The sequence below is a fragment of the Buteo buteo genome, chromosome 21, assembly GCF_964188355.1.
Source record: "Buteo buteo chromosome 21, bButBut1.hap1.1, whole genome shotgun sequence".
In the NCBI taxonomy this organism is placed as follows: domain Eukaryota; kingdom Metazoa; phylum Chordata; class Aves; order Accipitriformes; family Accipitridae; genus Buteo; species Buteo buteo.
The window spans coordinates 23,620,549-23,633,400 of NC_134191.1; the positions used below are offsets into that span (position 1 = coordinate 23,620,549).

General features: G+C 39.4%; 1 long non-coding RNA gene across 4 annotated transcripts in view; it reads left to right on the forward strand.

The window, feature by feature from the left end:
* Positions 1-12,852, forward strand: part of LOC142042790 (uncharacterized) — a 67,330-nt gene that overhangs the window by 53,115 nt on the left and 1,363 nt on the right. For all 4 annotated transcript variants that reach the window (XR_012653851.1, XR_012653854.1, XR_012653853.1 and 1 more), the window contains exon 5: positions 12,093-12,160. This is a non-coding gene — a long non-coding RNA (uncharacterized LOC142042790). The remainder of the gene's footprint in view (positions 1-12,092; positions 12,161-12,852) is intronic.

Genomic DNA, 12,852 nt, shown 5'->3' on the forward strand with positions numbered 1-12,852 from the left:
TTTGGTCACCCAGTGGTGACTCATTGTAGGATTCAGCCAAGAGAGAAGGAGAGAAGGACACTGAATTCAAAGTGATCCCCAGTTCCCTTTGTCACAGTTACTCCCACTGCTTATTAAATTGAAATGTAGGGTGGGAAAGCACTTCAAGAGAACAGCTAGGTAAAGGCTGAAGCGTCTCTTCCACACTGAAGGCCAAAGAGGTCTTTGATGAACCATAGCAACAAATTCTTACTGTCATTCAGTAACAAGACAGAAAAAAATCATGTGGCTATTTAGCTTTATGCTGGAGTTGTACATCTGGCTTCATAGTTTGGGCTTCTCCTCTCTGATCTTGGTTATTCCTCTGCATTCAGGAACAGTGAAGTGACAAGTGTCAGGCAAGGAAAGGTAACAGTGCAGAAGTTATCCTTGCTGAACAGCAGTGGTATAAGGTATTCATTGACTGGACATAATGAAAACCAAAAAAAACTATTGCAAAGTTCATCTTTTTTACATGTATTAATTCAACCCACTGACACAGACATTTTGGACATCCTGCTCACATGGTTTGCATTAAAGCATTATGAAATCCCAAATTCTAGTGCCAGATGGTTTTGGATTACTTTGCTTGTATAAAAGGTTTAATTTGGGTCCATGGAAAATGTAAAATATTCTGGTAATAGCTTCAGCAGGACTACATAGACTGCATTTGCTTTATTCATCAACTGTGCTGTCTGCCTTCTGCACGTTATATTCCGAGTCATGATAAACTTCAAAACATGAATTCAAATTTACTGACTTCCCAGAACAGACTATGCTCTGTAAAATGCTTAAAGGGATTGACGTGAAAGGAAATATTCCTAAAGACCCACTATGCTGAGAAACCACACGGTGAATAAAAATAGCCCTCTCTTTCCAAATACGTGCCTCCTAAGAATGCATTGAGCCCGGTCCTGAATGTGAAGCAAGAAAAGAGAGAATGGGTAAAGGTCAAGCATACAGCTGTTGTTCCTGCCAGTAAGAATTTTGCTTGCTTTACTTGATGAGCTGAATGAGCCTTTTAGCTACTATTAACAGGGATCACATTTTTCAGATGATCTTTTCTTGGTGCAACAGATGAGCACCAGGAGTATAAATATGGAGTTAACTTGAAATTAGATCTGTTGGAATTCACACATCCTGTTCTACATGGTATGAACAGGGTGAAATGGCCCTTGCACTTTCTGAATTTCATCCTGCATGGACCACCGTCACATCACGTACCGTGTGGCTTCTGCCTTGTCATTATTCAAATATAGAATTACTTCCCCGATCCAGTCACACTCCCAAGTGCAAGTGCAAAATGTTGACCTGGTTAAACCAGTAGCTTTCTAGGATATAGTAATAAAAATCAGCTGGATTGTATTTTAGGAGAACACTTTAAAGTTACTTCTTTAACTGGATGTGATTTTAGTTTGTTTGTTTAAACTTACTCTAGATGGGGAAGCCAGTGGCTAGCTAGAGACAGTCTTTCTCTCAGTATCCTCTCTTCCAGTTTTTCAGAAATAAATTGCTTATTTTCAGGGGAAGCACAAAAGTAAGGGCATGACATATGAACAGTGATCTTGTTCTCAGAGACATAAAGGGAGGTAGGCTGGTTTGTAGAGAGTCAAATAGAAAAACTAAACAGGAGTTTCAGATTTGGTTTTGACAAGTTTAGTATTGCCAAGGAGTCTGTGTTTCCGTTGTACTGCAATAAATAGACAGAAAATCATTGACTGGCATTGCATTTGATCAGTGTCCAAGCACTCTAGAATAATTAGGAGTCTATCAAGTTATTCTCTAAAATGAAAGTGAAACAAAGCAAAATTTAGGAGTCTTGCAAGCTGTCATCAAAACTTGAGAGCTCCACATGATGTCTACATGGAACAGTGGATCATTACATGATTATAGAGGAATCATGACTCTGTGAACACTGATCTCCATTACAGTCTCAGGTGAGCTTCCTCAGCTGTATCGCCTTACCAATGCAACTGAAAGTAGCTGCTGATGTCAGCGAAGACTGTACTAAGGCCTAGAATTTTTTAGAGAGGTGGAGGAGGAGTAAGAATAATATCAACAAGTACGTCAGGCAATAACGAGGTACCGTGATCTTGCTGAGGTCAGCATCACACCCAAGACTCAGAAAGGCTGACAGCAATGGATTAAGTCATAACCTTAGAGCTGAGTATGTGCTGATTGGCTTGCACAACTCCTCTCGAAGTTATGGGGTGGGGTAAATTTCAGAAAGGACTTTTTAGAATTGAAGAGTCAGTAGACTTAGATATAACAGTAGGATGGGGCAGCATGTGAAGCAGATGCAAAGCTTAACATTGCCTTTAGATGCAGGCAATGCATCTAAATGTTTTTTAGGATCTGTATTAGCGGAAACTGTACTTAAGCAACCTCTGTTTCAAATGAATGGTTAGCATGGAGACACTTGTGTGAGCAGTTTGTTACGCTCTTTAAAACCTTGTTGTTTAGCCTTTGCTGTATTAATGATACACTTTTTAAAACTGGAAAGACAGAAATTTCCCTGTCTTCCTTACTTTGTCGTCTCTCCCACTGGCTCCCCTATCTATCTACACGTAGTCCAAAGAGGGATAGAGTACCATATATTATTTACCAGTGTTTTCCTCTGGAAGACTCTGTAGTGGGTTGCTTGTGACTGTACAAAATTTTAATTGTTTTCAAACATTTTTCAAGATGACTGTCAAGGTGACACACATTCAGTTTACATGGAGACAACTTAATAAAACTGATTCAACAATTTCCAGGGACGACCCTTGGTTTAGAAGAAGTTCCTGTGACCTCTTTTCTGATAACTCCAGTGTTCCCATGCTTCAGGGTTAGGATTTGCCTACAACTATGGTCACTCCTCACTTCTGAGTGTCGCAAATATAGAATCTTTGAAAATGAAGCATATACACATAGTCACCACCTGTGAAAAGTTCAGTTTATGTGACCTGTCTGGTATCATACAGGTGATCCGTGACACAAGCATGGATAGAATTCAGTTACCCAGGACAGTGTTCAGTTCTCTGAGCCATGAAATTGTCCTTTCCCTTTCCTGTAGTCTCCTGTCTCCTTGTGCATCTCCCAGCTTTTACAATAAGGTAAGTGTTCCATTAGCATGCAACCACAATTCACTCCAAGGAGGCTGGGAAAAAATAGCATTGAATTATTTCACTAAAGGTTGTTCTAATTCTGTCCACAAGATTCCCAAATTAAGGTTTTATAGGCAAACTTAACTCTAGCATGTCCCAATTTTTGAGTGCCTGGTTGGCAATCTTTTGCATCTATTCTAATAACGGTGTTTGTTTTCTGGATGGATTTTGTCTAGAAATTCACATGCATCATCAACATTCTGCAGTTACTGTTCCTAGCAGTCTCAGTGCTCAGATATGTGGGCCTGAAAAATTAAAAATTATATTCACCAATACTAATGGACTTGCCAAAAGGCACTTTCCTGTCTTAGTAGTGGGAGGTTTCATTTCAATAAATGAAAATTTAATGGAAGAGCCCACTCAGACATTCCTTTTATACATGTCCAAGGGGAAGAGATTTCTGTGTCCACCAGATGAGGAATGATGAGCTGTTTGATTAACATGCCTCCCTGTTCTTCCTTCAAATTGAAAACCTGTCCAGACTTGCTGGAGTCATCACCTTTAGGGAGCACAGATTCTCAGCTCCATGCAGAAACAGTCTGGCTATAAGTCGTGGTATTGCTAAGAGATTTCAGTCATCAGGACCATCTACAACACAACTTGCAGATGTACAAAGAGTAAGTTACAGTTGGCAGTACAATGGAGGTCCTGCATTTCATTCAGGTCTCTATTTCAAACCAAATACATAGAGCTTTTAATTAGTCATGTAGGCTGGCAGGAGTTTCATGACCACAAACCTGTTCATCAAGTTGACTAACGTATTTGTGTCTGAACGTTCCAGTGTCAACGTTAGTCACTGTATGAAGGTTTGTAACAATGGAAGGATCAGGCAACACCCAAGGTCATTCCCAACTCAAAATATGAAAATAAATTCTTGATATACTTTCCACTTGCTATTGTTTATCACTTTTCACACTTTGAAGCTGACTGAGAGCTGCTTCCAAGAAAATGATAATGACCCTATCACATAATGTGTTTCATCCTGGTACACCCTAACTACAAAAACATGTGCAAATTTTTGAAAAATAATGTCTTCTTTCTTCAAAGACAGAAATCAGTTTTATTCTTCAGTTATTTATTTATTCTTATTTATTCTCCAGTTTTCAGAGGTACCTGATTTTTCTCTTAATTTCACCATACAACCTCCTTTTTCCTACCTTTTGCTAAATACCAGTATTGTGCCATTTTCAGGCTCACATGGATAAAACATCCTTCTAGATGACTCGTTTATTAGTATGACCAACCTTGGAGATGGATGTTTATGACATAATTATGCCTAGACTTTCAGTTGCCTGAATCTTCAAGGAAGAATTTTTTTAAAGACTTTAATATGAAGTGTACCTATTAAAGCTAGTGATAATACTAATAATCTGAGGCTAAGATGAGTTCTGGCGTATTTAATTATTGTAATGTGATATTATCAAGTAGGACGCCAGTGAGGAAAAACAAACCATACTTCTGAGCAAAGACAGGCTTTTTACTCCATTTTATTGAATAACGAAGGCTGTAAACAAATACCATTTCTGCATCATTCTCTTAGGTGACTCTATTTACTTTTATAGATTTTATATAAATTATGAAAGTCATCATATATAGTATATGTTGTACCATCAGCTTGAAATTAGAGATGTCTTGAAAACCAAGTGTCTGCAGTTCTGAAGTCCACAGGCACAATTTGATATAATTTGCCAAATATACCAGTGATGCTTAAATCACTCACATAGCTGATTGGGAATCCCCTTTTGGAGTATATAAATAAACACTTTATTCCACCCATCTGTATCTGATACTGAAAAAGAAACTTTGCTGGCAGCTTTCTTAAAAATTACATTATAGGTGGTGTATTCCTGCTTTTTACTATGCTTGTAAACTCCTCCTAAAAGAACTAGAATCAAAATACTGGCCAAATTGAATTAACAGAGCTTTTAAGCAGATCCTGTTTTCTACCCAAGAGACTATACTTCAGCAGTCCTCCTGTTTATCTTCTTCCATTCCCAAGATGTTGTAAAGTTGGGCTAATAGTCATGAACCACTGGGGAAAAAAAATGCCTTAACAGCGTGAAGTCTTATTGCTCATGTAGTGGGGTAAGAAATTCAAACAGCATTTCCACATGTTCTGAAAGACTTGGATTTATTCTGACTCCTCCACCAGTCTTAACTTAAGACTAAGATCTTCAAAAAATCACTTAATATTTTGTATTAAAAAGTCATCTAGTATTTAACCAATACTTCAGGCAGACTTGTTCCTGCTCTTTTCCAAATGGGTATCCCTTTTTATTGGGCGCTGTTTTCTTTCCCTTGCTATGAATGAACCCTCCTTGAGCCGTAGACTGGATAGTGACTCTTCACTTCTGTTCCTTATAATACAGCTTGGTCAAGCTACAGAACATGCAAGAAGGAACATCTTTCTTTTTAGTCATTTGTTTCTGCCAGTTTGGGATATAACAGTGCTTAATCCTGTAATTTAATAATAGTATTTTTCCATTATGAGCCATGTAAGCCACTTTTCTGAAGTAAAGGGCTAGAGATACAATGTCCTGCTGTGGCACTGACAAAGCAAGGTAGGAGTTTAGTTACAGATCACAACCTACGTGCAATACCTGGGACAAGAATCTTTTGCACTATGTGTAATTCTGAAGCCATAAAAAATGTCTAAGTGGGTTTTCCAGCCACTCCAGAGAGACCACATGGGAAGAAAAAACATCAGGGGAAACAAAATGTCACTGCATACAACATTACAAAATAGAAATAACCAGCTTCTCTATAGGCCTGATGCTTGGAAACTCACCACAGTTTCCACTGAATACAGGTTTAAGGAATTCCAGTGTTAGGTGTGCTTATAATGGAAGCTGATGTCATAAACCTATGAAAATCCAGGACTGTCCTTCTCAATGTGCTATGTTGACACAGCCCCTGGTGTAAAAAAACACCACACCGGCTGTGCTAAGAGTCTCTTAGCTTTCACACATGCAGATACCCACTTAAGAGATGTCCAAACACCCTGAGATATGAAAGGCCAGAGTGATGGTAGTGTGTGTTCAACCTGTGTGTATCACAAGAACTGAACTGAAGTTCTTAACTGTATCATCACGTTTCATTTTATCCCATAGAACCCCTGCTTCTGCCCAAGCAATGTAAGAGCAATGTGTATTGCGCAACATATGGCTCCTGTCTAGACTTTATTTGCTATACACCTTTATTTGCTACACATCTCCACCAACCCTTCTGCACTCATGGCCCTACACACACATCCAATGCCTAACCGTGGCTCCAAACAGTTTTCAAGTTGAGTAGCAGAGCTGAATGTATTTAGTGTGAGAAGGAAGGTCTTTTAAGAAGAAAGTGCACTGGCAAACATATCTTGAAAGGTCAAATGTTAAATGGAAGCCCTTTCTGCACTCATACCAGAGACAAATTTACGTAAAAGTATTAAGGTAAACTGTATGTTCCTGAGAGAGCTATTCCTAGATTCCCTAAGACTAATGCACCACAAGATTTTATGGATAATCAATTCAAGAAGCTGGAAAAGAGAAGAAAATTATTTATTTATACAGAGCAGATCACACCTATTATGAATTACAAACTATGAATTTATATAGCAGACCATATGTGCTCCCAAGTAAATCCTTTTCTGAAACTCAAGACTGAGGTACCCATCCACTAAGTTAAATTTTACACATGTTGATGAGAAGGAGCCTAGGAAATGAAGATAGTTCCTTCCTAAGTAAAAGTCTTGCTTACAACAGTGAAATGCACTCACGGGAAATAAAAACAGCACTGACCACAGTGCAAAAGCAGTGCAGAGCACATCGTGAGCTGAGGCTTTATGAGTAGCTTCCAGAGGGCCTGGCTTACAAAGGTGGCTTTAAGTCAGCATTATGCTCTGAATTTAGGGATGCAGGGCCATTTCCCTCTGTTCTCACAGCCAGCAAACCCCAGGAACTCTATATGTTTTTGCAATGTCTGTTGGTATTTCTGGGACTGAAATCCTTAAAACAACTTGAGAATATCTCAGCAGGAGAAGAACAGAACCTGGCTGTACACGTTGAGAAGGAGAAAAAGATGCTCCATGTTTTTAGGATGATGTCACTTTCTAAGAGCTTGCATCGAAGATGATGATTTTTTTCTACTTGGTTGAAGCAAACAATTAGATCTGTAAACTTGGCTTTGTTGTTACAAACAGCTGGAATATTATATTCTTATACAATTATGAGGAGAATATTGTTTCATTTCTATCTAATTCATACAGAATTGACATGAAAAGAGTGGAAGGCAGGATGACTTATTAGGGTTTTTACCTGTAAATCTTCACCTTTACAATTCCAAACACAATATGTTTGCACTGCTGGTGAACCCCACACTATCTGGGCTTTTTTAAACCTTTAACATTGCCTCGCCTGTATTATTGCTGTTACTTCTAGCTTATGACATAATTAAAACAACTTTATTAACTCAGCTCTGCAGAATATCTAACACACACATCTTTATCATAACTTTTAATTCTGATATGTCTGCTCTGATGCTTTTTCTACCTTCAAGCCAAGCACCTTTTTATGACCTTTTACTCATCCTCAGCTTGTAGTTTCTCATGCAATTAAAGTGAGACATGCCTATTTTTAGCACATAAAAATATTCTAGGAACTACAGAACTGTTTGTCATCTCTGTTGGTAAGGCCTGATTGTTTTCATTTGCTAGTTGGTTGAAATTACCATGAAATTCAGTTATCTTTTTGTTGTTGATAATGTGTACATTTTTTACATAATTTCTGCCTAGAGTTATTTACGCTGCTCCTGCCTGACAGGCATACCCCCTAACCTTGCTTTGCACAACTTTAAGTGAACATCTTTTTTAATCATCTTTTGGTTATCAAAAGAGTATTTGTGATAATTATGTTTGTACTTCTACTTAATATTTAATGAAGCTGAAAGGATGCTGTCATTTTTATATCCACATTTCAATAACAGGTTGGATAGCTTCACTTAGCTCACTTTCACATATGCTCTGCAGTACTTCAGGTAAAACACCACACTGGGAAAAACAATAAAGCAGATAAATCTCTGTATTAACACAAACTTTTTTCCCATTAGATGTCTATCTTTCTACATAGAATTTATGTCTGAAAGGAATGTGGCTATAATATTTTCCATTAAACTATCATGCTGCTAAATCTTTCTTGGCAAAGATTGTGATAAGGTGAAACAACTCAATTGCTTGCTTGACAGATTATTCCAGTAATAATGTAGAGGGGAAAAAAAGGTTCTACTCATTATTTCAGTAATGAGGTGTAGGGGGGAACAAAAGTTTTAATCCCTTTTGCTTTGGCAGGCTGCAAACAGGACACCAAATGGGATATATTTAATAAATAAGCACTGCAAAGTCTCTGATCCACCTACAGCCAAGACCTTACTCAGCCTCCTCTTACTGAAATCATTTGGAGTCTAGTCAAGTACAGATAAAGAGATCATTTCTTTTTTGGATCCAAGCTGAGTCTTGCTGCATCCAAACTAGGTTAGGAACCCGACACTGAGGAGAGGTGGGAGTATGAAAGAACAAAGAAGCTTTGCTTTTGTACTTCTCTTCTAGGCTCTAGCTGTCTTGCAGTCAAGTCAAGTTAGAACAGTCTATTTTCTCTGCTTACAGTTGCCTCTTGAAAACTTAAAAAAGCTGTTCTAGCATCTCTGGGCTGCCACTGCACTCTTGACATACTCTTTTTTCCTAAGAATCTCTTTCTTTCCCAGAGTTAACTGGAATAGCCATGTGGGGATGCCCTCTAAACAAGGTAGAATCTCTGGTGTCCAGTTACAGTTGCCTGACAGCAAACATATGCTGACACAAGATGGGTTGATTATGAATCTCAAGAGTAGACTTCATAATCCATTCTACACAGTTCAGTATGATTGCCCAGCAAAGAAAAGTTTTAGCTATTGGATCTGATACGCCTCTGGAGTCACAGATCAGGAGGCACCCTGTTGAAGTAAACAGAATTGCATGGGCTCATACAGTCCAATTATGTTAAATTAATACTTAATATTTTTAGTTGTAAGTGGAATAAAACACTACGTAAAGATCTTCTGTCACTCATTCCTTGTCTGCAAAACTTAAATTTTGGAATCACTTGTGTAAATCACTGGAAGAAGTGAGAAAAGCATTTGAAAGCAAGCAAGCAAGCATCCAGGGCTGCAGATTGACTGCAGCAGATGCCTGAGGATCAGACAGCTGATAATATCCCTCGGTGCGCTTCAGTGCGTTCCCTGGTACAATCAAGGGTACCTCTTGACCTTGGTTTTACACTGTAGTGTTTTAACCTTAGGGCACTGCACAAAAATAGAAGCAGCAGCACTACAAAATCTGACCCTTTAGTCAAATATCCCATTTTAGAGGGATACCAGAACTCCATCAGACTGTGTACACATAAACATCTACTCTTATTATCATGGTATAGTGCCTAAGCTACTTTACACTTCAGGTTATATAGGTTATTCTTCAATCTTTTTTATGTGTGTGGTCTTACACTATATATGCACTATATAGTTCTTTGAAGCGTCAGACAGACCATCAAATATTAGTGTAACTTTTAACAGTGTAGTCAGCTTAACAGACGTAACAGTTGGCTCAATGGTACAATTGCTGGTGTGATAAAAGGAAATGACAGCTTGAAGGTGGGCATAGTGCAAAATATTAAAGTATACTGAGCAGCTAGGACCCAACAGGTTAGTCCATAGGTTGTTTTAAAAATAAGAACAGCAAAAAGAGGTTTGGGTGTTTTTTTCATGTCAAAGAACATGCTTTAGAGAATACTTTATTGAGACATTTTCTCACTGTATCTCAGCCTGGTACACTGGCCATTGGTTATGTTGGATATGACCTCATGGTGCCTTCATATGCAGGTTGTATCTTCCCATTTTCATGTGACACCAATCTGCTGCTTCAAGCATTTGCCCCGAGTCCTGAAGACTTCTGCCCTCCTTCGTACCATGTGAGCTCTAGCTTTTTATTCCACAGGACATTCTGAATAACCAATTTCATGTAATTTATAAACTTCGTTGCACACTTAGAAAACCTGTCTGGCTAATGCAGTCATCTGTATCATCAGTGAAAAATCAATGGAGTAACTCACTTAAAAATACATTAAACCTTAAAGACATGGCAGAGTCACTAAGCACATTTAATTATGTCAGGGCCATGAGTGTACTAACACTTTAATTGCTTCGACCAGCTTTTCCTGGCGCTTCCACCCACGGCCCTGCCCACGGGCCCATCTCAGCCACCGCCTGAGCTACGTTGTGGGGGTGCTGGTCTCCAGCTCCACGTTCAGCTGCGGTACAGCCACGTCTGTGCCCAGCCACGGACCGCCCTGACGTACGCCTGGTCCTCCTGCCTTCATCTCAGCCCTGCCTTGCCACCATGGACGTGCCTGCCAGTCACCAGGCTGCATCTCGCTCCGTTTACTGCCACCAGACCTGACCCTGATCTGCAAATTGACTTCCCAGCATCACCTCAGACCTGCCTTCTCATTACGAGCATGTCTGATGATCCGGACTCGTGCCGGACCCCAGCTGCCATCCCTGGGCTTCCCCTGCCTGGGTGCTGTGGGGCTGGACCCCGCCACCTCGGTGCCATTTTTGGTTCCTGGCTCCTTGTGCCCCAGGGAGCAGCTGGCCCTCACTGGTCCCTGCCAAATAATATACGCATCGCTGCATATGTTCATCTATCTCTAAAAAGTACTTAGAGAGCGTATCGTAGTTTTTTCAGACATGTTTAAGGATTTCATTCTCTTTAGAAAAATAGAAGGATATTGTGTAGCTGGACTTCTTAGAGAGCGAAGGAAGTTCTTTTTGCCTGACTCTAAATGCGGATATCTGTGCAACAGTCATAAGCTAACTAATCATTCTTGTATTATTATAAACATTAAATAAGTAATTATTTGAAATCTCATCAGCTAATTACAATAAATCATAATGAACTAAGCATCTGGAATCAGTATGATTGCTTCTCTTCAACCAGAATAATTTTACCCTAGAAGACTGTAAGTAGCTAATTTAGCATAGACAGACTCTTAAAAAAAAGCATATATAAGCCTATGAAATAATTCAGTCATGAAGATTGAGTATAAATATGAATATTTTATAAAAGAAGCAGGCAAACCTTTCCTGTTATCTGTTACATCATCCAGGGGCTTATCACTTGTCCTGGTTTCAGCTGGGATAGAGTTAACTGTCTTCCTAGTAGCTGGTGCAGTGTTATGTTTTGAGTTCAGTATGTGAAGAATGTTGATAACACTGATGTTTTCAGTTGTTGCTCAGTAGTGTTTAGACTATAGTCAAGGATTTTTCAGCTTCTCATGCCCAGCCAGGGCACCTGACCCAAACTGGCCAACGGTGTATTCCATACCATGGGACGTCCCATCTAGTTTAGGAACTGGGAAGGGGGGGCAGGGAATCGCCACTCGGGGACTGGCGGGGTGTTGGTTGGCGGGTGGTGAGCATCATTTGTACGTTTCAATCCTTTTATTACTACTGTTGTCATTTTATTAGTGTTATCGTTATCATTATTAGTTTCTTCTTTTCTGTTCTATTAAACCGTTCTTATCTCAACCCACGAGTTTTACTTCTTTTCTTCCCGATTTTCTCCCCCATCCCACTGGATGGGGGGGAGTGAGTGAGCGGCTGTGTGGTGCTTAGTTGCTGGCTGGGGTTAAACCACGACACACTTCTATATTTCAAAAGTCTCTTAAGATCACCACTGAAGCTTCCTGATCTGTCATTTATACGGACAAGTATTAACCAGAGTCAGTCTTTCCTTTCTCAATACACCAACTGATTTCACTGACTGTTTTATCAGGCCTCTTTTCAACAGCCAGTTGACTATGACTTTTTCAAAGAAATAAATATACAGACCTGACTAAAGACTCACTCTCTTTCTTTCAGCAACAGATGATACTCTTTTTGCAGAAGTATTCTTGGTGGACATTGCTGACCCACTGGCCTTAAACCAGGTAAAATACTCTTCTCTTAGGCGATGCTGTAATACAGAATGTCACAATCTATTGATCTTAGAGGGATAACATCACTTGCCAATCTTTAAAAGCAAATACTTCCCTCCTTTGTTATTCTTACACCATTGGAATTAAATTTACTGCAGAGGCTAGGGCAAAGCATTCAGGGGCAGAACTGTGCAAAGATGGGTGTGTATTCCTGCTCTGCTCTGGCCTCCTGTCAGGGGAAATGAGTGTTTGGGGATGGGGGAAAGAATGGGCCACAGCTACCACTTGTTCTGCAACTGCTGCTGACAAGTTGTTTTCAACTAAACCATACTCCGAAAGCAGTTTCTCTTCTTAATACTTACAATCCATAGCGATTATTTTAGGTCTTCCTGGTTTTGAAAAATCCCACATACAAAATGAAGTAAGATTTACTTCAACAATAAAAATATGTGGCTGAGAAGCAATGACAATTGCCCAGCAACTGAAACAGTTTTCTACCCACATGTCCAACCACTCGGAGGAAAACAATGCAAGAACATTGGTTGCAAAATGTGATTTGTTGTTTTATTTGGTCTTAAAATGATTTGGCTCTTCATCCAACCCTTCTAAGAACTGTCTGCATTAGGAAAGATATATTGCTGAAACAATAGATTACCTTCAACTATTGCTGTACTTGAGCTCCTTTGAGCACTGTTATTCATAAA